Source organism: Macaca mulatta, chromosome 1, assembly GCF_049350105.2.
Source record: "Macaca mulatta isolate MMU2019108-1 chromosome 1, T2T-MMU8v2.0, whole genome shotgun sequence".
NCBI classification, from domain to species: domain Eukaryota; kingdom Metazoa; phylum Chordata; class Mammalia; order Primates; family Cercopithecidae; genus Macaca; species Macaca mulatta.
The window spans coordinates 164,946,830-164,973,358 of record NC_133406.1 but is presented as its reverse complement, the minus strand read 5'-3'; the positions used below and the strand labels follow the sequence as shown (position 1 = coordinate 164,973,358).

Here is a 26,529-nt window from a genome sequence, read left to right as displayed (position 1 = left end):
TAAACATTCAGTGACTTAATTCAATATATCCATCCAGAAGTTGCCCCAGTACTAATGTGGTGCAGCAGAAAGAACGGTGAAGTCAAAAACCCCAATAGTGAATTCTGGCCCTGTAACTTTGTAGCTCTGAGAATTTGAACAACTCACTCAGTCTCTCTGCTCTTCTGTGTTCTGATATATACAGCATCATCTCAAAAATTTCTTCCAGCTCCTGAGATATTAGTCACAAAATCATCACAAGTTTTTTTTTAACCTTTCTAAATATAGCTTCATATAATGTAATATATTGAAGTAAATAATCTAGAAACATGCGAAATGACCAATTCCTCTCGCAATGAAGATATGCATCAAAAATAAAAAACAAAGAACATGTTTATTTTAATAAGCAAAACAGGCCCATTCTCAGACTTACGATCAGAAATAAGACTGACTCAAAGTTTTTCTCTTCCAAACAACTGCCTCTTAATTAAAAACTACTCTTCCAGGTCTTCAAATGTTTACTGTGTACAAATATTAGAGTTTGTAAATATTTTTAGTCCATTTTATGTGCTCATATTTTATCACCAACTACTAATTATTGCCTATATTAGAATAATGTTTTTCTGTGTATTCATTACTTTCACATACTTTATTTCATTTAATCATGACTGTATCACCCATGAGTTGAAAAGCAGGTCCAGTCTTCTAGGTTTTATGGACAGTGAAATGGGATTCGTGGAGGTATGATAACTTGCCCACAGATTCAGTGTAACTCTTTTAACTCAGTAGCCAGCTGTCTCCATGACACTAGCTGCCTATGTGAAATAGAATATTTCTGCTTCAGACCAGGAATGGTTTCCTTTTTCTAATTCATTCCTTCCACAGTGTCAGTACTATTCTCAACAGAGGAGACTCAAATTTAGTTGACTAGTTAGGACTATTTTTGGTACATGGTTATGACTAATATGTTTTTACACTGGTAGCACTTCAAAGTGTCCTTACATGCATTATCTCAATTAAGGTCATGACAATCACATAAGAGCATCAAAAGAGGTTTATTTAGCCCTGTTGAACAGATGAGGAAACTGAGACCAAAAGACATCAAGGCCACAACTAACCAGGCCCTGGATTTCCAGGACAAGTGTTTCCACTGTAGCCCACACTGTGTGTTTTTGTTCAAGGGTTGCAATTAGAATGACTGCAGGGAACAGTAAGACAGAATACATGATACCATCAGTATAAATATATAGTCATGCATTGCTTAACAACAGAAATACATTCTGAGAAATGTGTCTTTAGGTGACTTCATCCTCGTGCAAACATCATAAAGTATACTTAAACAAACATACATGGTATAGCCTACTACACACTTAGGCTATATGTTATAACCCATTGCTCCTCGGCTACAAACCTGTACAACATGCTACTATGCCGAATATTATAGGCAATTGTAAAACAGTGCTAAGTATTTGTGTATCCAAACATATCCAAACATAGAAAAGGTGCCATAAAAGGCCGGGCACAGTGGCTCAGCCTGTAATCCCAGCACTTTGGGAGGCTGAGATGGGTGGATCACCTGTAGTCAGGAGTTCACGACCAGCTTGGCCAACACAGTGAAACCCCGTCTCTGTGAAAAATACAAAAATTAACTGGATGTGGTGGCAGGTACCTGTAATCCCAGTTACTTGGGAGGCTGAGACAGGAGAATTGCTTGAACCCGGGATGTGGAGGTTGCAGTGGGCAGAGACTGCACCATTGCACTCCAGTCTGGGCAACAAGAGTGAAACTCTGTCTCAAAAAAAAGAAAGGAAGGAAGGAAGGAAGAAGGAAGGAAAGGGGGAGGGAGGAAAGAAGAAAGGGAGGGGGGAGGGAGGGAGGGAGGGAGAGAGGGAGGGAGGGAAAGAAAGAAAGAAAGAAAGAGAGAGAGAAAGAAAGAAGGAAAGAAAGAAAGAAAAGAAAGAAAGAAAGAAAGAAAGAAAGAAAGAAAGAAAGAAAGAAAGAAGGAAAGAAAGAAAGAAAGAAAGAAAGAAAGAAAGAAAGAAAGAAAGAAAGAAAGAAAGAAAGAAAGAAAGGGAGGGAGGGAGGGAGGGATGGAAAGAGAGAGAGAAAGAAAGAAAGGAAAAGAAAAGAAAGGAAGAAAGGAAGGAAGGAAGGAAGGAGGGAGAGAGGGAGGAAGGGAGAAAGGGAAGGAGGGAGGGAGAGAAAGAAAGAAAGAAGGAAAGAAAGAAAAGAAAGAAAGAAGGAAGGAATGAAGGGAAAGAAAGAAAGAAAGAAGGAAAGAAAGAAAGAAAGAGAAAGAAAGAAAGAAAGAAAGAAAGAAAGAAAGAAAGAAAGGAAGGAAGAAAGAAAGAGAAAAGAAAGAGAGGGAGGGAGGGAGGAAAGGAAGGAAGGAAAGGAGAGAAAAGAAAAGGGGAGAGAAAGAAAGAAAAAGAAAAGAAAAGAAAGGGTGCTGTAAAAACGCAGTATTACGAATTTTTGGGACCACTGTCATATATTCGGTCCATTATTGAGCAAGGGAAGGGTTGTACTTGAGCAAGGGAAGGGGACCGTAGAGAACTGCGAGAGCGTGTACCACTCACTAGTCAGCTGCAGGATGCCTTGTGGGAATGAAAACCTTGGGGCTGTAAGAATTTTGATTTTTCAGGAGTCAGAAATCCAAATTTTCTTGTAAAATATTCTTTGTGATGTTGGTGAATACATTAAAAAACAAAAACACAAACACAGAAAAGGGTAGGCCTAACAGAACACATCTGCCAATAACACATAGACTATGAGCTATGTGTCCATGTGTCCAGTTTTAAATTTCATCAATTGCTTTTTACCCCCAGACAGCAAGGGCTGAACCAAATCCTTGAGTATGGTTCTAATTCTGATGGCATCTGATGTCCCCAGAATTAGAGATTACCAAGGCCTTGGGTGCAATTAATTATGATTTATAAAAATGATTTGTGGGATAGGTGTTTCTAAATTTCTGGCTATTCTTTATTGTTATTATTATACTTTTAAGTTCTGGGGTACATGTGCAGAATGTGTAGGTTTGTTACATAGGTATATACGTGCCATGGTGGTTTACTGAACCCATCAACCCATCATCTACATTAGGTATTTATCATAATCCTATCCCTCCCCTATCTTCCCACCCACAGACAGGCCACGGTGTGTGATGTTCCCCTCCCCATGTCCATGTGTTCCTATTGTTCAACTCCCACTTATGACTGAGAATATGCGGTGTTGGGTTTCTGTTCCTGTGTTAGTTTGATGGTTTCAAACTGATGGTTTCCAGCTTCATCCATGTCCCTCCAAAGGACATGAACTCACCCTTTTTTTATGGCTGCACAGTATTCCATGGTGTATATGTGCCGCATTTTCTTTATCCAATCTATCACTGTTCGGCCTTTGGGTTGGTTCCAAGTTTTTGCTCTAGTGAACAGTACTGCAATAAACATACATGTGCATGTATTTATAGTAGAATGATTTATAATCCTTTGGGTATATACCCAGTAATGGGATTGCTGGGTCAAATTGGTATTTCTGATTCTAGATCCTTGAGGAATTGTCACACTGTCTTCCACAATGGTTAAACTAATTTACACTCCCACCAATAGTATAAAAGCATTCCTCTTTCTCCACATCCTCTCCAGCATCTGTTGTTTCCTTTTTAATGATCGCCATTCTAACTGGTGTGAGATGGTATCTAGTTGTGGTTTTGATTTGCATTTCTCTAATGACCAGTAATGATGAGCATTTTTCATATGTTTGTTGGCCATACAAATGTCTTCTTTTGAGAGGTGTCTGTTCATATCCTTTGTCCACTTTTTGATGCGGTTGTTTGTTTTATTCTTGTAAATTTGTTTAAATTCTTTGTAGATTCTGGATATTACCCCTTTGTCAGACGTGTAAATTGCAAAAATTTTCTCCCATTCTGTTGGTTGCCTTTTCACTCTGATGATAGTTTCTTTTGCCGTGCAGAAGCTCTTTAGTTTAATTAGATCCCATTTGTCAATTTTGGCTTTTGTTGCCATTGCTTTTGGTGTTTTAGTCATGAAGTTTTTGCCCATGCCAATGTCCTGAATGGTATTGCCTAGGTTTTCTTCTAGGGTTTTTATGGTTTTAGGTCTGACATTTAAGTCTTTAATTCATCTTGAGTTGATTTTTGTATAAGGTGTAAGGAAGGGGTCCAGTTTCAGTTTTCTGTATATGGTTAGAATTTCTGGCTATTCTTGAAGCCATCAATGAGAGTGATCGCAGTAAATGAAATAATTTCTATGTCACATGTGGTTCTTCTGGGCACAGAGATACACATTTTTCCTGATAGTGATGACAAGATTGTGATAATGAAGATGATGACAAGGACGAAATTGGCCTCACCTCTATTTCCCTTAAAGGATAGTTCTGAATGAACCCTTTTGAAAAACAGACACATAACTGAAATGGTAACATTAGTTACATGTGGTATAATCATTATTCTTAGATTTTTCTAGCTGTGTCAAGACTACACATAAAGTAAGAAATAGAATAGGGAAAGGAATACATGTTCCTACGTGGAAGTATTAAGTAAGCTCAACAGGAAAAATGAACTTATACAAATTTTACTAAAGACTAAAATGAAAATATAATTCATAGTACATAAAGCATGAATGCTATGAAAGTATGTTAGTGCAACTGCAGTGAAAAGGTTGAAAATTATGACCCATAGAAGAGTATTTTTGGCTGAAACATTTTACATCGAATACCTGTGCATAAATTAACAACTGTAGTTTAGAGAAAAATAAAAAGAAACAACAAATGTCCCACTGATTTTAATAATGTTATAACATCAAAGGATGTCAAATGATCCAAACTTGCTCCACTGTTGAAAAACCACATTGTATTTTAAATTTTTACACACAAAAAAATCTTAATATTCACCTCAGCTGAGGTTTTTAGGGACTCTACAATTCTGTGACTACAAAGGTTAAAATAGAAATAACAGTTGAAAGAGAATGAGATCAGCCAGCTAGTCCATTTAAAAAAAAAAAAAAATTGTGGCACTTGCAGACTCAATCAACATGTGAAGAGGCGGAGAAATTGAGGCTGGCTTCCTACCCCATGCCACACACCACTATATATACATGAGACTTAAATAACACTTCTTCCCTCTCTTGTGACTGACACAGATACTCACTATAATAAAATTTCACTTGAATTAAACAGAAGGTCTTAGGGTGAGCCCCTGTATAATTTTTAATCTCTTTACTCCATTCTGATTATCACACTGATGATCCTTAACTCAGAAAACATGCAATTTCATTTATGTATGTTTGAACTGGGCAGAAAGACACGAAATTCAGAAACATCATTGAAGGGCTTAAATGCAAATTCTGGGTTTCTTAGATAAAACCTTCACAAAGAGAGTCCTCCTCACTCCACCCCAACACTTTACTGCTTTCAAAGTACCCACAACACTACTATTACTACTAGAAATTGAAAATACTGTGCTGAATCTGTGCAGAGGAAAATTTTATTTAATTTTGCCAAGTTCAATTTACCAACTGTCATCCAACCTCTAGAACTGCATCCCTCTAGAGGGAGTTAATTAATAGGGCACTTTTTTGTACTCACAATGAAGTGTCTGCTGATTGCAATTCAACTCTACAGAACCTCCCCCACACCAAAAAAAAAAAAAAAAAAAAGCCTTTAGGGTGACCAAGAAGTCTTAAAGCTAGTTATCTAATCATATAACCCAGAAATTTCACTGAGAGAAATGGCACAGACCTGACTTGAGTGAGGCAGAGTATGAATGGAAGGACACTGTCAGACATTACATAGAGATAGCTGTGTATACTCCACCGTTAAACTCTCAAGTTTTTCTGAAAAGTACATAAACAATGAGAATTGGTTTTTTTAATACTCCAGTTGGCCTGCTCAAGGACAGAATTTTCTATCTTACTCCTGCCAGCTTCCAATTAATCAATTTACCTCCAAAGTGTTCTCAAGTTGTCCCATTATAATTTGTTTGTAACATTGGTCCTTGGTTCAGTTTACCAACTCACTCCCTCATATATAAGTGAACCATTTGCATAAAAAATGAATGGCATACCAATTAACTAAATGCTTCTGAGACATTTTTGACAACGAACCAAACTGTATTTTTCCTTGTCTTCTCTTTTCTATTTCTCTTTATTCACTAACTATCCTACATTCATTCAACAAATATGCATTGAGTAGAACTATATGCCAGTCGTTCTTCTAAGTGGTTGGTTATATAATGGAGAAATAAAACAGCATAGTTCATACATTCATAGTATTTTACAGTTTTACAAGGGAGATAGAAATAACCAAACAAATAATTACAAATTGTTACAAGTTCTATGAGAAGAAAAACAAAAAACATAGTGGTATAGGAGGGGGCAACATATATAGCATAATTTAGACAGAGAATGTCAAGGAAGATTCCTCTAAGAATGTGATGTTTAAAAAGAGAAATGAATGACAGAAATGAGCAAGGCAAAAAGCAGGGAAAAGACTGCTCCAGGGAGGGAAAACAGCATGCTGAAAGGCCCAGGTAGGAAATTCAAGATCAGAGCAGTAGTTTCTAAATTCCAAACTGACCAAGCAGCCCACCAATTTTTTAAAAAATTTCTCGCACTTCTTCAACTACATGTATTTGGTTACTTTTATATTGTGTATACTATTGTACTAATATATCATATGTATTATAAAATATACACAAAAATTTGAAAGTCTCGAAGGATACGGTTTTTTAAAAATGGACCATCTTGGACACTTCCAACTTCAGAACTTCCCGAATGAGAAGAACTGAAGGACCAATGTGGCTGAATCTTAGGACATGATAATGTTAAGCAGAGAAATGATATGATATAATTTACATTTAAAAGTACCAGCCTAGTTCTTGTATAGGTAATTGGAATAAGCCTTATAAACTAATGATATAGTTATAGAATTGGTTGAGAGTTAAATTTGCACACCACACCTCAGTTGTGCTCTGGAGCCCCTCATTGAGTTGGGGACTGATACTGAAACTTTCCATTTAAAAGTAATTCAAGAACCTACAAGCAATGTATTCTATAGCCATGAACACAGATGATACCCACATCTTGCTTTCTAAATACCATTATTCACTAAAAGAAAGAGGGATCCTTAGAAAAATGACTCTAGGTCTGCAGCAGGGAAAGTACCAGGTAAACCTGGAACATATTGATGTGTCAGAAAACACAAAAGAGCTCAGACTAATTAGATCATGTTAAAAGGACAAAGGAGCCAGCTTGAAGTGGTTATCCACTGATCAAACATATGAAGAGCTGAGCCCCAAAAAGATTAACTATGATAATGTATTATAATACATTGAATAAAATAAAATGTATGAGCCAATGGTGATAATCAAAAGAGAAAATATTAACTAAATATTAACTATTTTTAGAAGAATATGAGCTAATAAATGTAGAAGAAATGATAGAATTACAAAGTCATCATTTTGCAATGCCTGATGTAATAATTATGAAATCAGTGGATGCCAAAATCATTGGATAAGAGGTTGTTGAGAACATGATATGCATATGGTCTCAAAATATTACCTCATATGTTAGTCACTAATTTTTCTTCAGAGTGCTAAGGCTTTATTACAAATGGAGTTTATGCTAGAGGGGCCCTTCTCCAATCTTTCTTCTGTACCCTCTTCTCTCCCAAAGGTATCTCTCTAAGGGAGGTCAGTAGGCCATTAGAGAAGAGGAAATCTGGAGAACAAAAAGGAGCACTGCTTTTGCCAAAGTCCTCTGAAACCACCACTGAGTCCTTCTGGATCCAGTTGAGAATCTGGACCTTGAAAATGAGAGCTAAACCTCTTCCACTAGAAGAGGATGATCACTGATGCTATGGATCCTCTGAGACTTAGCAATATCTTCTCTCTGAACTTCAATTTTGAGTTGCCCACTCACAGCCATCACTATGATGTCCCTTTGAACAAGACTTCTACTGAAACCAGCTCTGCTGTGACTTACAGCAAGTATATGAATGCTTATTTCTAAATTACCCTTTCTATTTCCTCAGTGTCACTAAGGAACCCTAGATCTCTTCCATAACATGCACCAGTCACTGTTTGGCCACCATTTTTATTCTACTGTGGTCACCTCACGTTGACACAGGGCTTCTCTTAGAGACTTCTAACCTCTCAGCTACTGATGTTCCAAAGTTCCCCCAAAAACTATGAACCCACTGAGTTGCACTGTGAGTAAAGGGCACTGCATCATCTCTCACTTACTTGTCTCCCACACACACCCCTTAACTCCTCCCCTAGCACTTTCTACTTTTCATACGGTGGGACTTCCCTTGTATCATCTCCTCCATGCCTTCAACATTATGGCTTGTTGTAATATTCTATTTCCAAAGAGCTAAATTTTCCTTTTGATTTATAAAGGGCTACTTTTGGAACTTAAAAACCAGAAACTTTTTCCCCCTTTCAAAAATCCTGGATTTCATGAAAATTGTCTCACAAAGTGCTCAAGAAAATTGGCCGTGAGATTCAAAACTAAAGAAAGATCCCTTTTCTCTACGTGGATTATGCCTTTCCAGAAGTAACGAATGCCTTTCCAGAAGTAACGAATGCCACTAATTCAAGGCATAATTAGCCACAGGGCAAAGGGTTTATTAGGAATTAAATATTCATTGGTTTCACAGGCCAGAAATACTATCTTAATTAGGGTTACCAAAGCATAGTGAATCAGAAAATCTGAATTCTGGTTGCAACTTGTCAAATGATACACTTTATGACTTTTGACAACTTGCATTGTCAAATGATACACTTTATGACTTTTGACAACTTGCATAATAAAAAATAATAGTATCAGCAATTTTTGAGCCCCTATTTGGGCCAGTGAAGCTGGACTATGAGTGATGCTGGGTATCTTATTTATTTATTTTCTGGTACTCCTGTCTATTTATTTCTGGTACTCTAGTCCCCCAGTTACTATCCTAAATCTTCACCATTCCCCTCTAGTTTCTGACTCCAACCTTCCGATGTGAGAAAACATAAGCTTCTGTAGTTTAAATTGCTCTTGTGTTTACTGATATTTGTAGTCACTTTCCTAACTGGTGCACCACGTAGTTCTGGGTGCAGTTTGTAGATATGGTGGCAAGAAGTTAAGAAAGTTTCTGTGGGCTTCCAGTTTCTCTTTGAAGTAGGGCATATAGTTATCTGCTGAGTTTGAAGAAGTAAGTTGTGGGGAAGAACCTCTAAGAAAACTAGAAATGATTTTAGATGCCTACTGTGGAGAACAGGGGAAAGGAATAACTAAGAAAACATTGAAAGGATCCTAGTCATTGTTAGGGTCAAGATGCTGTTAAAGGCAATGGATTTATTTAGAGTAGAATCAAACCTGAAATCATTTTATTTTGGTCCATCAATGTAAAGGACAAGAGAAGGTCAGTGATCAGATTCATCTAGATGTGTGTTTTGTAACAAGGATTTGAGAGGAGAATGAGGCACAGAGTTTAAGAGATAGACAAGAAACAAGAAGTAGTGTGTTATGGAATCCAGCCAGAATTAGCAAGGATGTGAGGAAGGGAGGAGGCTGACCATCTCTCTCTCCTGCTAATGTACCTGCAATGGGGTTCCATTGCTCATAGAAAAACAGTTCAAATAATTAAGATGCCTACACAGGAATGATCTGACCCATGACTCTTTCTAGGCTCCTCTTGTGTTGCTCTTCCCATTGTTCTCCATACTCAAGCCGTGCACACAGGGGGCTGCAAGAAAGTAAGCCAAATATATAGTTTTTTATGAATTCTATTTGCTTTCTTTTCCATGTACATCCCCTCAGCCTACCTTTTCTAGCCAAATCTCTTTTGCTTCCCTGGGCTTATTTTCCATTAGCCTGGTCCCTTCTCTCTAACTAGCAACACCACTTTTTATTTTAATTATTTCAAGTTCTTCTCCTTGAAACTTAATTGATCTCCCTGACTCCATTCTTTCACCTCTCTAATCCATCTTCACATTGATGCCTTGGTTATCTTCATATTACTCTGAGCAAAGCATATTATGCTTCTGTTCTCAAAGCTTTTTGTAGTACAGCATGAGCTTCCTATGTCATGTAAAGTTCTCTACCACCTGGCACCAGTTCACCTTCCCAGTCTCCTCTCTTCCACTCTCTGCCCTCAACATTCTATGTTCTAGGCACACTGGATTCTTTATAATTCCTTGAATATGCCACATATGTTCATATGGGTTTGCTTTCATTCACATTGTTTTTTCACTTCCCATCTCCATCTTTTAAAGTCCTAGTCATCCCTTGAGTCATAAATGGTACTCATTTTCTGCTGAGAAGTATTGGCTCCTTTTGTGTATTACCATAACATGTTGGTTGTACCTTTATCATTAAGATTTATTTCATTTACATTATATCTTGATTATCTGTGTGGATGTCTGTCTCTGTATCAAACTGGAAGGTCCATTTGGGTTGAGATTTTGTCTTAGTCATTATAATAGGAACTTAGTTCCTAGTTCGATGGTAAGTAATCCTTGACAAGAGCAGCAGGTGGATAGGGTTGCAATAGTATTTTGGGATCAGATTAGGGAGCCCGTGAATGTCAAGTTATAATGAAGAAAGGGACTAGGAGTGGTTGCTCACACCTGTAATTCCAGAACTTTAGCAGGCCAACGTGGGAGGATCACTTGAGGGCAGGAGTTCAAGACCCAGTCTAGGCAACATAGCAAGACCTCGTCTGTACAAAAAAAAAAAAAAAAAAAAAGATTCCAGGCATGGTGGCACACACCTGTAGTCCCAGCTACTTAGAAGGCTGATGCAGGAGAATTGCTTGAAACCAGGAGTATGAGGCTATAGTGAGTTATGATGACGCCACCCACTTCAGCCTGGCCAACAGAGCAAGACCACATCCCTATTAAAAAAATTAAAGAAGAAAGGAAATTCATATATAATAGACATTTAATACATACGTTTTAATTGAAGAGCTGTTAATAACCAAAAACTCTTTTTTTCTTCATTTGACAGATTCTAAGTTCCCATTTGCACAGGAAAGGAAACTCTTCCTTTATTCTTTGGAATGTTATTCATTGGTTGATTCATTCAACTTTTCTTGAGCATCTACTATGAGTTGAAAGAGCATTTATAGTCCATCTAATTCAGTTTTCTCAGTTTAAACATAAGGAAGTTGAGGCCCAGCAAGTTGAAATGATTTAACATAGGTCTTACAGCTAGTACGTGGTGAAAACAAAAGACTAGAAACTAGTCCGTGCCTTGCTTTCTAATCCATAGCTTCCTAATTTTACAAAATTCTTACAAATTTGAGTAGGTAATAGGCAGATTGATGGCACCCTAGAAACCTATGCAGAAAAAGATTCTAATTACCAAAGTCAAAACTTTAGGATATGAAAGAAGTTTCCCTCTACCTCAGGCTCTCATTACTTTATATCTGATTTTATAAAACCTTCCAAATTTGTTTCACTGCTTTCATAGTTCCCTCTCTGCAAATTCATTTCACATATCTGTTTCAAACCACATGCTAGTTCCCTAACCTAAAATGAATGTTTCATTTCATCAGTCACCTATTTAAAAATCCTGTCTGCTCTCCATTGATTACAGAATAGAATATTGATTACAGGATAAAAGACAGGTCTAGATTCAAATCATGCCTCCACCTTGCCTATTTCTTCCATAAGCTATGTTTCAGGCAAATCACTTACACATTATGACCTTTAATTTCTACAACTGACAAATGGGAATAAAAGAGTTTAAGGTTTCTATATTGGATTTCAGCCAAATATTTTAAAATATCCTTCCCACATAACTTAATTATATGAATAGCAAATGGGAAAAAGCAGCAAAAAAAAAAAAAAAAAAAAAAAGTCAATAGCATTCAAACAAGCGAAAGGGTCATGTCATAACATTCAAAAAATTGTAGTCATCAAAGAGATACGAAGAAGTTTTCAAGAATTTACAGAACAAAGCTATGGCAAACCTCTTAATGTCATCCTCCAAACAAGCATTTTGTAGGGAAGGTGAGCAAACAAAATTCTGAAAAGTTTAACCAACCACTCCTACACTATAACATGGGAAAGGTAGCTTTAGATGAAAGATGAGTAACCCTTAGAGGAGACAAAGAATTTTGCAAGGGAGGAAAAGTCCCAACTCAACTAGTTGCATGTTCTTCCAGAAAGGGAACTATTGGAAATCTCCCTTTTGGCATCTTCCAGCTGGGTGAAAATGGAGAGGATGGCAGAACAATCATAAACACCTATAGTTAATTATCTCCAACAATAAATAGTGATATAGCAGAAAGGAAGAAAAAAATAGAAAATAATTAGGACAAGAGTCTCTGAGGGAGAGAAAGTGGAGAAGAAGCATGTGTAGTGCCTGAAGGGAAGTAACCTACATGCACTCCTTATGTTGTTTATTTTTTTCCCAGAGGATGAGAGAGAGGAGCTTGGGAGGAAGAGAAATTGCAACTGGGGAGAAATGGGCAAATATGGAGAGGGAAACTTTTAAAAAGCTAATGACATTGAAGTAGAGAACTCAACAAACAAAATCAAATTCCAGATTACTTTCTTTAAAGCAAACAAAGAATCTGGGCTCCATGATGATTAGAAGAAATAATTCAAAGCCCAAGAATACTTCTCAGTGTAATGAATATAAACTGCAATAAATTAAGATTTTAGCACAGAAAACATTTACTAGAAGAGAATAGAGTGTGGATCCTCCTGTGCACAGCCACAGTTGAGCTCCTTGAATCTCAGGTAATAAAAAAGCAAGTGGAATTCACTCACATTATAGCACAGCAAAGAGAAGGCCTAAACAAAACTGCTGTATTTTAAAAGATAAAAAGAAGGGACATAATAACTTTGCAAACACATTATCAGCAAAAATAAAAACATGTGAGAAAGAAGAATACAGATGAAAAACCATGCTGGAAGTAAGCAGAACTTCACAAAGAAATAATTTCCAGCAAGTGCTTCATGATATAAAAGTTAACGAGAACCTAACATCAATTTTTAAAGAAATAAGGTGTAAAGCAGTATTGATGATGAAAGGGAAGAATGCAAAGCTGAGAAAACAAACTGAGAACCACACAACACCATTAAAAGCAAGTTAGAAAGCACAAGATACATCTCTATTGAATATAATTTCAAACTCCAAACTCAAATTTAAATTTCTTCTATCCCCAGCCTATGTAAGTAGGAGGTAAAATTAGCTTTTCTCTTTCTAGCTCCATCCCCCCAATTTGCTAGTCATTGTTTCTGATATCTGTGGGTAGGAAGGTAAGTGTTGGGAAAATGCAGCACAGCTTTTGTGACAGCTACAGTTTGCAATCTACCTGCAAGGCCCTCTGGGTGGCAGAAATACAATTGCTGACTCTGTGGGGTGCCTTTGTGGGTTTCTCATCAATCCCAGGCAATTGGCTTGTCTGCCTCTTTTCTGTCTGCCTCCTGGATTTCTGGGGTCCACCCCTATGTTCCTGTCCTTCAGGCAAGTACTCTTGGTTAGAATCATTTCCATAGAGTCCTTATCAAGTCTCAGAAACATTCACTATTAGCCTGCCATATGAGGAAGTACAGCTTAGTCACAAAGCAGCCACCTGTGTGTTCAGCCACCAGACTGGGCAGTTCCAGCGACAGCATCTCAGCTTTAGAATATACACTGGTAAGATGCTCAAGTTTCTGGAGACATGCAAAAGCTCTCCAAGTGGTCCTCTAGAAAAGCCTCTCCTTAACTTGAGGAGAGAAGATTGTGCATCTACCATATTCTGCCTTTTTTCACTATTATTATTATTACTATTACCGTTACTATTACTATTACTATTACAATTACCATTACTATTACTATTACTAGGCTATCTGAGTGGTCTAAATTCAATGACAGGTAAAAAGACAACTTGGCTTCTACAGAAGGTTGCTTTTACCTGTTTACTCCCAAAGAGTAAATGAACTGTCATTGATAAAAATAAAATCAGAAGAGATCAGTGGATGCAACTCCCCATGCTTTAAGTGTATTTCACAGAAGCTCACCTGAAGTTCAGAGGAATTGGCAATCTCCCAATTTTCCAGGTCAGAGAAAGACATGGACTCACTGTCTTTCAGGTCCCCAGAAACAACTTAGAACACCAAGAGAAGGCATTAAGTTGGCTATGCAGGGAGCCACATTCTTCAGGGTCTGAAATTCTTGCTGTGCCAGCACCGAGGCAATTTCCACTTCTCCGAGCATGCTGTGAAGTTTCTATTTAGGGGGTTTGTACCATCAAAAAATACATCCTCTTCTCTGTCAGAGGCTGGTACTTAAGGTGGGTGAAATGTAAAACACTGTCAATTTCTCACCAAATAAATCTCTTTCTCTTCAACCTCAACTTCTTATGTAGACTAGAGAGGAGTGAATCACTGCAGCTGGCAGAACTAGTTTAGAAACCTTGACCTTTGAAAGTTCAACATGAATGGTCTGGTTCCTGTCTTTAGAATGGGAAACATATTGTTTTGTTGTTAATTTTTCCAACAGTGCATCTTTTTATTTGTCTGCCACATCCTTTATTGTATTATTACTGCTAGAGTATCTGTGACTTCTTTAAGACAGAGACACTATCACTCTTTTTGTTTGGTTTTTTTTTTTTTTTTTTTTGGTTTGTTTCATTTTGAGATAGGGTCTGGCTCTGTTACTTAGGACTGCAGCAGCCTAATCTCATCTCACTGCAACCTCCACCTCCTGGGCTCAAGCCATCCTCCCACTTCTGTCTCCCAAGTAGCTGGGACTATAGGCGTGCACCACCACACCTGGCTAATTTTTTTTTTTTTTTTTTTTTTTTTTTTTTTTTGAGATGGAGTTTTGCTCTGTCACTCAGGCTGGGGCGCAATGGTGCAATCTCAGCTCACTGCAACCTCCGCTTCCCGATTCTCCTGCCTCAACCTCCCGAGTAGCTGGGATTACAGGCACACTCCACCGCACCCAGCTAATTTTTGTATTTTTAGTAGAGATGGGGTTTCACCATGTTCGCCAGGCTGGTCTTGAACTCCTGACCTCAGATGATCCACCCGCCTCAGCCTCGCAAAGCTCTGGGATTATAGGCGTGAGCCACTGCGCCCAGCCAATGTTTGTATTTTTTTGTAGAGATAAGTTTTTGCCATGTTGCCCAGGCTGGTCTCGAGCTCCTGAGCTCAAACAATCTGCCCGTCTCGGCCTCCCAAGTATGAACCACCACAGTATCACTCATCCTCATTTTCTCTGCAGTTCCTGGACTCACTGATGACAAATCGTAAGCACTCAGGAAATTTAATTTTAAGGAAAAGCCAACTTTTCCCTTCCTATGCACATATTACCCACCCTTCAGTCCTAGATAAGGCTACCTTTTCCATAAATAATTCCCTTCCATTTCAGTTCCATTATTTTCTCCGTGTCTCTGAACTCTGAAACTTTGTCCATATGATGTTTATATCATCATGTAAATTTTTCTTTACCTTGCCTCTTCAGTAGAGACTTGAGCTCTTTATGGATCATCTTATAATTACTTCTTTAGAGGTATTCTTACAAAGTATTCAATAAATACTGAAATAAACACTGTGCTAAGTCAGATAAAAAAATCATCTCAGCTATATGCATTTCAGAAGGAGCTACTTCTTTTTTTTTTTTTTTTTTTTTGCTTGTGTTTTATATAACATTGAACTAAAAATAATTCAAACAAGGAGCATCCTGAAATGTTAGACCAAGAGAGGTCTTTAGAGATGATCAGTTTCATGCAGTTTACTCCATTGTAATGAAGTGGCACCTTACAAATGCTGCCTCCCTTCACCCTCTGCTGACCATTCTAGAAACTGCGCCTTTTAAAATCTCATTGCAGAATGACCATCATTCCTGTTTTCTCCATGCTCCTGAAATTGTTTTTTAAGAGTCAGTTTTAAATGTGTTCTATATAATGGCACTTGTTCAGACTCCAGAAAAACTAAGACTCTATTACTCATAGGGAATATCTGAGCACTTGAGTTCTAGAGCCAAATTGTTTATGTTCATAAGTTAGTTCTTCCACTTCTGGCTCAGACAAGTTACCTAACATCTCTGCTGATCAGTTTCTGATCTAAAAAATAAAAACAACAATAATAATGATGATCTTTAAAAGTTGCTGTGAGGTTAAATGAATTAGTGTCTGTAAAACACTTAAAACAGTTTCTGAAAACGGCAAGCCTTCATTATTCTTATCTGGTGGTGGTGGTAGTAGTTGTGATTAATAACTTTCATATCAATGACAAATATTTCTTTTTTGCTCATTTTAGTAGGCTAAACTCCTAGAAAAGCTCTACACACACTCTGGTCTATTCATCTTTAAATCCCTAGTATTGGGCATAGTAATTACTCAACAAATGTTTGTTGAATAAAGTTTATAAATAATATGATTATTTAAAATGCAGGCTCTGATTTACACTCAATCCAAATCTTGACTCTGCCATTTAGTAGATATGAAACTTAACTTTGAGGGGCATAACTTATGTATTTATCTTTAACTTGTAGAAATGTATGGGGTACAAGTGCAAATTTGTTACATTCATAGATTGTGTAATTCTAAAGTCAAGGCTTTAGGGTATCCATCACCAGAATAACATATGTTTTACCTATTAAGTAATTCCTCATTATCCAACCCCTGCCACACCTACCCCTTCACCCCTCTGAGTCTCCTTTGCCTATTATTTTGCTCTCTACATCCATGTGTACACATTTTTTAGCTTCTACTTATGAGTGAGAACATGCAATGTTAGACTTTCTGTGTCTGGCTTGTGAAACCTAACTTTTCCGAACTGTTATCATATACATAAAATGATGGTGATTACAGCTCACACTTCCTAAGATTGTTATAAGAATTAAGTTACTATATACAAGAAAAGCACTTACAATAAGATCTGGCACAGAGTAAACAATAAATAAATGCTAGATAATATTATTTATAAAGATTTCCCAAAGTAATATTTATAAAGTATAAGCAGACTTGTAAGAGCATATAACATACCTTAGTTTGAATTCTGACTCTATCATTTACTAGATATGGAGATTTAAACATGATACTTAGCCTGTAAACCCCAAATCCTGATTTAGAATTCAGATAATACTACTTCTTTTCTATTTTAAGGATTAAATAAAATGGAGTGTATAAAACAACACTGTGCCTGAAGAACCACAATCATTTAATAAATGAATAGTTTTGTTGTGCTGATGTAGTTCTTGTTTTTATTATTAGCTTTGCCAATAAGGAATTTTAATCCTGGTAAGAAACAAAGAAATAAATAACTATAGTATAATGCAAGTAAATGTCATGGAAATAATAAAGTTAACAAATGCTTTCACAGTTTATGAGTAGGAATGATCAGTGTGAGCCGCAGTAATTAAGTATACTTTCTGAAACAGGTAACATTTCTATAAAAGAAAATAGAGAATAGGTAGATATCCCAGGCAAAAAGAAGTATGACCTCAGGAAAGGTAAACTAAAGCACAAAAGCAAGAAGAACAAGGCTTATTTGAGCAGTAGAGAAAATGGGCACAATTAGTAGATTTCTTATACAGTCATTCATCAAATTATTAATCCAGACCTGCAGTGTCCAATATGGTAGTCATTAGCTGTATGTGACTAAAGAGTTCTCAAAATATGACTAGCATAATTAAGAGACTGAATTTTTAATTTAACATAATTTTAACTAATTTAGATTTAGAAACTGAAACAGTTCATATGAGCCAGTAACTCCACTCCTTGGTATATATTCAAAATAATTAAAAACAAAAATTCACACCAATACTTGCATAAAAATGTTAATTGCAGCATTATTCACAGTAGCCAAAAGGTGGAAACAACCCAAGCATCCATCAATATACGAGTGGATAAACAAAATGTGGTCTATACATACTACGGGATATAATTCAGCCATAAAAAGAAATGATTCCGATACATGCCACAACATTGATGAACCTCAAAATCATTATACTAAGTGAAATAAGCCAGACCCAAAAGGACAAAAATTGCACTTACATTAAGTATCTAGAATAGTGAAAGTCATAGGGACAAGAAATAGAGTAGAAGTTACCAGGGGCTGGTGGAAGTGAGGAATGGAGAGTTATTGCTTAATGGGTACAGAGTTTCTGTTTGGGTGATGAAGAGTTTTCAGAAATAATGGTGTGTTGCACAACACTGTGAATTTAGTTAATGACACTGAATTGCACACTGAAAAATGTTTAAAATGACAATATTTTTGGTCATATATATTTTATTACATTAAGAAATTAAGAAAAGTAAAATATTTTTCTGATAAACATATCTTCATTGTATTTAAAGTTTATCAATACTGGGTCAAACTGGGGGAGTGGAGAAGACTGATTAAAAAATATTTTATTGGGAAAATTTATAAGAATTGAAACATGGGAATACACACTACACACAGACGTGCCTTTAAAAGGACTAGCCATGAGATCCCCTTGAATTAGCTTTTCCCAAAAAGATATTAAAATAGTGCTTGGAATTTTTATTCAAAAGGCTAGTGAATTTCTTTCCCTCTATTACCTAGTACCTCACTGGTATAAATCCGCCTATGCAGTTGACATAGTTTTGCCAAATTATTATATATTCTCTTGACCTTCCTTCCTAAAGTATTTATTATAATTGTGTAATAATAGCTAACACTTATATAGCAATTATTGTATTAACTCTTTTAATCCTCTCAACATCCCTATGCAGTAAATATGAAACAAAATAAAAAGATTTAAATAATATGACATCATTTATTGTCTTTTTATAATATTAGAAGCTAATAATATGATTAAAGCAAGTTTCATGTTTCAAGTGTAGTGACTCTGATGGTCATCACTGCTACAAAACCACACAAGTGAAGCATAGAAGCATTTCTATGATTTAACATAGCAAGTAGAATCTAGTTCTAATAGCTATTTTATAAACCTGATGTGTATTTATTCTTATAATAACAAACACAGTTGTTAATATGTATTAAAGTTGTAGGATCTTAATATCAAAACAAAATGAAATAGAACCTGCAAGGAATCAGGAAAACTTCAGCACTGTCCCATGAGTATTTATAGTGAGGAAAGTGGTGCAGAGTGGGTTTAACTCAGGTGGGAAAGCCAAGGAAAGAGCCCAGGCTCTGTTACACAGAAACAGCAATCACATATACTCCACAGCTGAAATCATAAAGTTTCCCAATCGACCCATTAATAATTAAATTTGCTTTCTCAGATAAATCTTGTCAGCCTGCTCCAAGGAAAACTGTCCTTCTTTCTTGGTAGTTTTCAGCTGATCAACTTGCCCACGGACAAAAAAAAACAAAACTCATTATTTTTATGACTATACATAGCTTTCCACTATGTATATCTCCCACATTTTCTGTATCCATTCATTCGCTGATGGACACTTAAGAGTCATTCCAATAGCTTGACTGTTGTGAATAGTGCTGCAATAAACATCAGACTGCAGATACCTTCTGCCAATTGCGACAATATGAATGAACCTGGAGGACATTGTGTTAAGTGAAATAAGCCAGGTATAGGAGCACAATTATTCCATAATCTCACACGTATGTAGAATCTAAACAAGTTGATTCATATAACTGGAGAGTAGTTAAGTGATTTCCGAGGGCTGAGGTGGATGGGGGGAAGAGAGTTGGAAAGATGTTGGTCAAAGGATATGCAATTTCAGTTAGATGAGAGGAATAACTTTAAGAGATCTATCATACAATGTGGTTATAGTTAATAACAATATACTGTATTCTCGAAAAATGCTAAGATAGTGGATGTTAAGTGTTCTCACCACAAAATGATAACTATGTGAGGTAATGCATATGTTAATCAGCTCGATTGGGTGAATCCACAGTGTATGTATACATCAAAACATCATACTGTATGTGATAAACACATATAATTTTATCTGTCAATTTAAAACAAAACAAAACAAAATTATTGTTCTACTACCAGTTTCTTGTTCTTGTTTTAATAAAGCCTTCCTTACTTTTGTCCCATGATAATCAACCTATGTTTGATACAGGGAAAATACTACCTCTCTCACATCTAAGTAAACTCAGCTCAATTTCTAGCCAAACTAAATACCTCTAAGTTATTATTTGAATGTTATTCCAGTAAGCCTCTGAGCTCTTAGAAGCATGCAGCCTGAAAAAGCTTTTGATCCAGACCCACCATGTTCTGTCTTGCCTTTGCTCACTTCCCCAGTGTACGCCATTATACAGGGATCAAACTCATGGGCTCTTACATGCTGAACCTGGCTCTTAGTCATTTGTGCTTTTGTTCACAGCTGCAGTTGAAGTAATGTTGGAAAACTGTTTTCTATGGTCTCTGACAAGTTACAGGTAACTGGGAATCTGCCTGGCCCTTTATCTTTGTCTTAGTTGTTTGTCTGACTGTCGTAGAAATTCTGATATCTCCTGATATCTCTTAACCAGATGATGAGATAAGGGTGTAGTTAGATTTTGGCTGGCCTCAGTCTTGGGGCTGAGGAATTGCCCTTGTCACATCTGCTTGATTTGTTAACTTTTCCAACCATTGAAAGAAACTTCATGTTGTTTGTCTTATGATCTATAAATTGCTTTGGTCAGTTATTTTTAGGTCTTCATACTGAAAGGGGTTTCCTTAGAAAATAAAGATATGTAATTTATTTGTTACTGTGTGGCAAACCACCCCAAAACACAGGGCCTTGAAACAACAACAGTTTCGCCAATTTTTGTTGAGTTTCTTCTTCTGATCTTGCCAAGCATAACTCAGGCATTTGCAGTCATCTATGTATTCAGTTGGGGCTGGATGCTATCATACAACTTCTCTTACATGTCTAGGGTCTTGGCTTGGATGGTTGGACCAGCTAGGCCAGCAGGGTGTCTCTCTATGAGGTCTTTCATCCTGGCTTCTTCACGTGGTGGCAGAAGTGCTCCGAGAGAGCAAGCCCCAACGCACACATGCTCATCAAGCCTTTGCTTGCTGTATATCTGCTGATATCTTCTTGGCTGGAGCAAGTCAATGGTCAAGCCCAGAGTAAATGTGACAGGGACTACACAAGCATATGAAGACACAGAAGTGTGATTCATTGGGAAGCCATCACAGAAGGAAGTTTGTCTTTATAAGTCTGTTTATAATGGTAGTTCTTTCTGTACCTGTGAGTGATTCTACCTCTCATTCTCTCTCTCTTTTTGGGGGAACTTTTGAATATTAATTGATCATAACAATCTATCATTTGTGCACACTATAGAAATATCCAGTTCAAACAGATCTTCATAGGAAGAAAATGCATGCAAATGTTGAAACCAGTTTTTCATGGATCATGAAGCAGAGTTATGCTTTCTGAAAGAGCTTTGCTTGGTTTGTATTACAATTGTATGCAGGCTCAAATGTCCTTAAAATGGGAATGACTGCTTCTGTCTTGTCTGGGGCTTCATGGCCTTCTGAGGAAACGAAAGGATTCACAGTGCGTGAATTTTTTATACTTTCCTCTTGGAAAATATTTATAAATAAAAAAGTCCCATGGAAATATACACAAATGAGCCAAGTGAAGACGTGAGGAAGAACTTCATGTGAACTACGACAAAGTATTATAAAATCTCACAGTAGAACCCATAAGTTGCTCATGTCTGAACAAGTCTTCCCCAAAAAGGACATAATAAAATACAAAGAAAGGCAACTTTAGACTCTCCCAGAGCTATTTCTTTGCCCAGAGATATGACAAGATACTTCTGCTGAGTATGAAACATTTTCTAAACAAACGGCATATTTGTGTCTATACCTTTTTTTGTTTGTTTGTTTTTTAAATATTTTATTATATTTGAATAAAATTTGTCTCCATCACAGTCTGACATGTTTCAAGGATTTAAGAACATTACTCTTAAAACAGAGTCCATAGGCTTCAGACTGCCAAAGATGTCGATGGTACAAAACATGAGGAATCCCTTAACATCAGTACCACCTGTGGGCAAAAACTCTTCATATATATATGAGCCTGTTTTTTGTAAATATTTTCTGGAGAATAAACACTACTTCTACTGCCAATCTTTCTAAAGGGTCTTTGACTTCCACTGCCAGCAGAAGTTGGGTAATAAATGTAAATGTTGTGATCTTCCGCACTGACTGGTTTTTCTACAAATGGCTTCTGAAAAACGTCCCTATTTACTTCTACATGACCTTCCCCTTTTACATTCTTTGGTATTATTTGGGTCACAGTTCAAAATTGCATAACAAGGAAGTAAAACACCTTCAGCTTGAAGAATACTATATACTCCTCTCCTATCATGTATAAGATACTGCATATTCACGTCATTGATTACAAATGGATTCCTGAGTTTTGCATAGGCAACCACTTTGTCCTGTGGAAATCCTTTAGAATGGAAAGAAATAAGACAATCACATAAAGCCCAGTTTTCCACTGGTTCACTCAAAATAACCTCCTCTTCAAATACTACTACGGTGATACATTTAAATAAGGAGATCCAATCAAGAATTTCCTTCATTGGTTTGGATTTGGATTTCTTTGCCATGGAACATATTTCAACCACAGTCTGCCTTTCTGGTGGAGAATCATCTTCCTCCTCATTGTCTTCATCTGCATGGTGGAAGAAATGTCGATAATTTCCAGGATTTATTTCTGTATCTTCTGGTCCAACGAAGAATCTGGGGGCTTCACTCATTTTTATTTTATTTGATGTAGATATAATTGAAATGATTTATATTAAAACTGCCTCTAAATAAATAGCATCAGAAGAAAGCATTCTCCATATATTAGCTGACACACAAGTCTGTGACAGCTTGTTTCCGCTTATATAATCACTTGATATTATGAGGACCGTTATCAAATGCTCTTTTGTTCTTAGATATCATTGCTTCATTGTTGATATCAAAGTTGTTGCAATTCAAAATACAAAGACAGTGAGGCTATTGCTTTCTTGAGTTGATATAGCAATCTTTTTACCTGCCATGAATGTGGTTGTCACGCAAACAGTTGTGAGATGGTCAAACCCATTCAGGTCTAGGTTTCCCCCTTTCATCCTGGAGGCAGGGGTGAAGTGTTCGTCAAGGTTTGTGTCTATGTCTGAAAAAAAATTTAATTTAATTATAAAGTATCTTAGGGTTAAAGGAACTCCTATTCTGATTGACTTATAGAGACGAATAAGAAATTCAATAATCTTCAGGAAGGAGAGAGAAAAATTTATATCCTAATGTTTTAAGTGTGCTGACCATTTATAAAAGATTGAGAGGCTTGTTGAAGCCATAACTCAATAAAAGAAGAAGGAGAAGTATGAGGAGGAGGAGGAGGAGTTTACTGTAAATTAAATTAATGGCCTTGGTTCCAAAGTCTCAAGATAAGAGGCAGAAAAATATAAGTAGTTACCAGTTTGGAAAACAGTGGGAGTAGGGGACAATTCTAAGAGAACAGTAATTTTAAACAAAAATTGGAAAGTTTTAATATTTGGCAAATACAGGAAAAAACTGTAAACAATAAGTTTAGGTTATATTTCTATCAAGGTGAATCACTGGACAAATTAAATTGGTTTGGTAATTTGGCTTTAAAAATAGCTATATGTCTTCCCCTGATTTTATCACAGTGTAAACAATGTTAGCATATTATTTTCTCATGAAAAACCTAATTAATTCTGATTTGCTAGATTTTCTATACCAATTTTTACTTCCATTAACTGTTAAAAATTATAAAATTATCGTTCAACCATCTTTTGAAAGATTTGCTCTTGTGAGCTTCAGCCAATACCATAAATCATATAGACCTTGTAACTCTACTTATACTACCTACATCAAATTTTAAATATCATATTTCTCTGATGAACTGTTTTAAGATCAATAAGGATTGTGCTTCTCTTTAAGGTCAGTCTCAAACAATTTCCAAAATCTCTGGCTGACTTCAAGACCTTAGACTATTGTTAAACTAATTATTTTCATTATAATAGTCTTTGGTTATCTAGATATTTTCTAAGTAGACCTAAATTCATAAATATAGAATATAAAAACAAGCAAATATAATATTAATATATTAATCATATATATGTATATATCTTATTCATTTACATTCTAGATTGTCCATTAGTTAACATGATAGAAAAAAGATGTGTAAATACCTTTAAGTCATTGGTTTGGCTGTGTCCCCACCCAAATGTCATCTTCAATTATAGCTCCCATAATCACCACGTGTCATAGGAGGGGCTCAGTGAGAGGTAATTGAATCAAGAGGGCAGGTTTTTCCCATGCTGTTCTCAGGATAGTAACTAAGTCTCACAAGATCCGATAGTTTTATAAAAAGGCAGTTCCCTTGCACATGCTCCCTGGCCTGCGGCCATGTAAGACATGTTTTTGTTTTTCCTTTGCCTTCCACCATGATTGTGAGGCCTCCCCAGCCATGTGGAACTGTGAGTCCATTAAACTTCTTTCCTTTATAAATTACCCAGTCTTAGATATGTCTTTATTAGCAGTATAAGAACAGACTAAAACAGTCATGTTAGTATACATGGGTCATTTTTTCTACTTTATAAAATATAGAAAAGATATAGAAGGGTGCTCACAGAACATTAGTAACCTTCACTGGAGTTTATTCAGGGCTAAAACACTTGTCTATGAAGGCAGTTCTCAGTTATCTACATCCTAATTGTTCTGTGACTGTGTGCATTCACTAGTTAGTTGTTTTTGTTAAAAGATGTAAATAAAATAATGATATATTCATTATAAAGAGATAAATATGCAAGATAATAGGCACATTTTATCCATTTGTCTATCAAGGGAACTGGTAAAATTTTACTAAGATAGTAAAATAAATTTAGCATATGCATTGTTTTATGTATTAATAAGGCAAGTGTATTTTGAAGCTACAGTCAAGAGTTTTAAATTTGTCATTTAACCATATGTGCATTTATGTACATTTAAAAATATACATACAGAGGTGTAATAAATTAGCAAACAAAAGATATAAATAATAAACAGGGGGATTATTCAGAGAAACAACTGGCCTATGAGTATAGTTGCAGTACCTTTGTCATACTCTTGAATGACTCATTTAACAAAAGTTAACCTCTGAAAAAACTAAGGTTTCTAACAATTATTCTAATTTGCTTTTAATATTTTTACTATTACAGTGGAGAAAAGATTTATTTCTTCACCCATTACAGGGTTCATGGCTGATACACCTGTAACAAAATACAAACTAACAACAAAAAAAGCCTAACAAATTTATTCAATGTAAGTCTTAACATGACATGAGAACCTTCAGCAATGAAGGCCCAAAGAAATACGGAAGCCTATGTATTTCTATGGACAGTTGATATGGCCTGGCTCTGTGTCCCTGCCCAAATCTCATCTTGAATTGTAATCCAAATTGTAATCCCCACATGTTGCAGGAGGGACATCATAGGAGGTAATTAGAACAAGGGGGTGGTCCCCCCATGTTCTTCTCATGATAGTGAGAGTTCTCATGAGATACGATGGTTTTATAATGGGGTTTTTCCCTTTTTGCTTGGCACTTCTCCTTCCTGCCACCAGGTGAAGAAGGAGTAAAGGCTATTCTTGCTATGTTTTAGCAAAGAGACTGGCTGCATTTTGCTCATGCCCTAGAGATCTGTGGAACTTTGAACTTGAGAGAGATCATTTAGGGTAGCTGGCAGAAATTTCTAAGTGGCAAAGTGTTCAAGAGGTGACAGAGCATAAAAACTTGGAAAATTTGCAGCTTGACAATGCAAAAGAAAAGAAAACCCCATTTTCTGATGAGAAATTCAAGCCAGATGCAGAAATTTGCATAAGTAATGAAGAGCCAAATGTTAATCCCCCAGACAATGGGGAAAATGTCTCCAGGGCATGTCAGAGGTCTTCACAGTAGCCCCTGCCATCACAGACCTGGAGGCCTAGGAAGAAAAGATGGTTTCATGGGCCAGGCTCAGGGTTTTATTGCTTTGTGCAGGCTTGGGACTTGGGGCCCTGTGTCTCAGCCATGGCTAAAAGGGGCCAATGTATAGCTCAGGCCATTGCTTCAGAAGGTTCAAGCCCCAAGCCTTGGCCACTTACAATGTGGTGTTGGGCCTGCAGGTACAAAGAAGTCAAGAATTGAGGTTTGGGAACCTCCACCTAAATTTCACAGCATGTATGGAAATGCCTGGAAGTCCAGGCAGAAGTCTGCTGCAGGGCAGAGCCCTCATGGAAAATCTCTGCTACAGCACTGCAGAAGGGAAATATGGGGTCACAGCCCCAACACAGAGTTCCCATGGGGGCACTGGCTAGTGGAGCTCTGAGAAGAAGGCCACCACCCTCCAGACCCCAAAATGGTAGATCCACTGACAGCTTGCACCATGCACCTGGAAAAGCCACGGATACTCAATGCCAGCCCATGAAAGCAGCCAAGAGGGGGGCTGTACCATGCAAAGCCACAGGGGCAGAGCTGCTCAAGGCCATGGGAGCCCACCTCTTGCATCAGTATGACCTGAATTTTAGACATGGAGTCAAAGGAGATGATTTTGGAGCTTTAAGATTTGACTATTCCACTGGATTTCAGACTTGTGTGAGGCCTATAGCCCCTTTGCTTTGGCCAATTTCT

The 26,529-nt window shown here is 36.8% G+C and overlaps 1 protein-coding gene across 2 annotated transcripts in view; it reads right to left on the bottom strand.

Moving 5' to 3' along the window:
- Positions 1 to 26,529, bottom strand: part of SLC44A5 (solute carrier family 44 member 5) — a 521,995-nt gene that overhangs the window by 402,656 nt on the left and 92,810 nt on the right. Inside the window, exon 4 of one of the 2 annotated variants that reach the window (XM_077988318.1) lies at positions 22,915 to 23,034. The exons of the other annotated variant lie outside the window; for it this stretch is intronic. The gene's annotated coding sequence lies outside the window, so the exon portion shown is untranslated. The remainder of the gene's footprint in view (positions 1 to 22,914; positions 23,035 to 26,529) is intronic. 2 annotated transcript variants of the gene reach the window in all.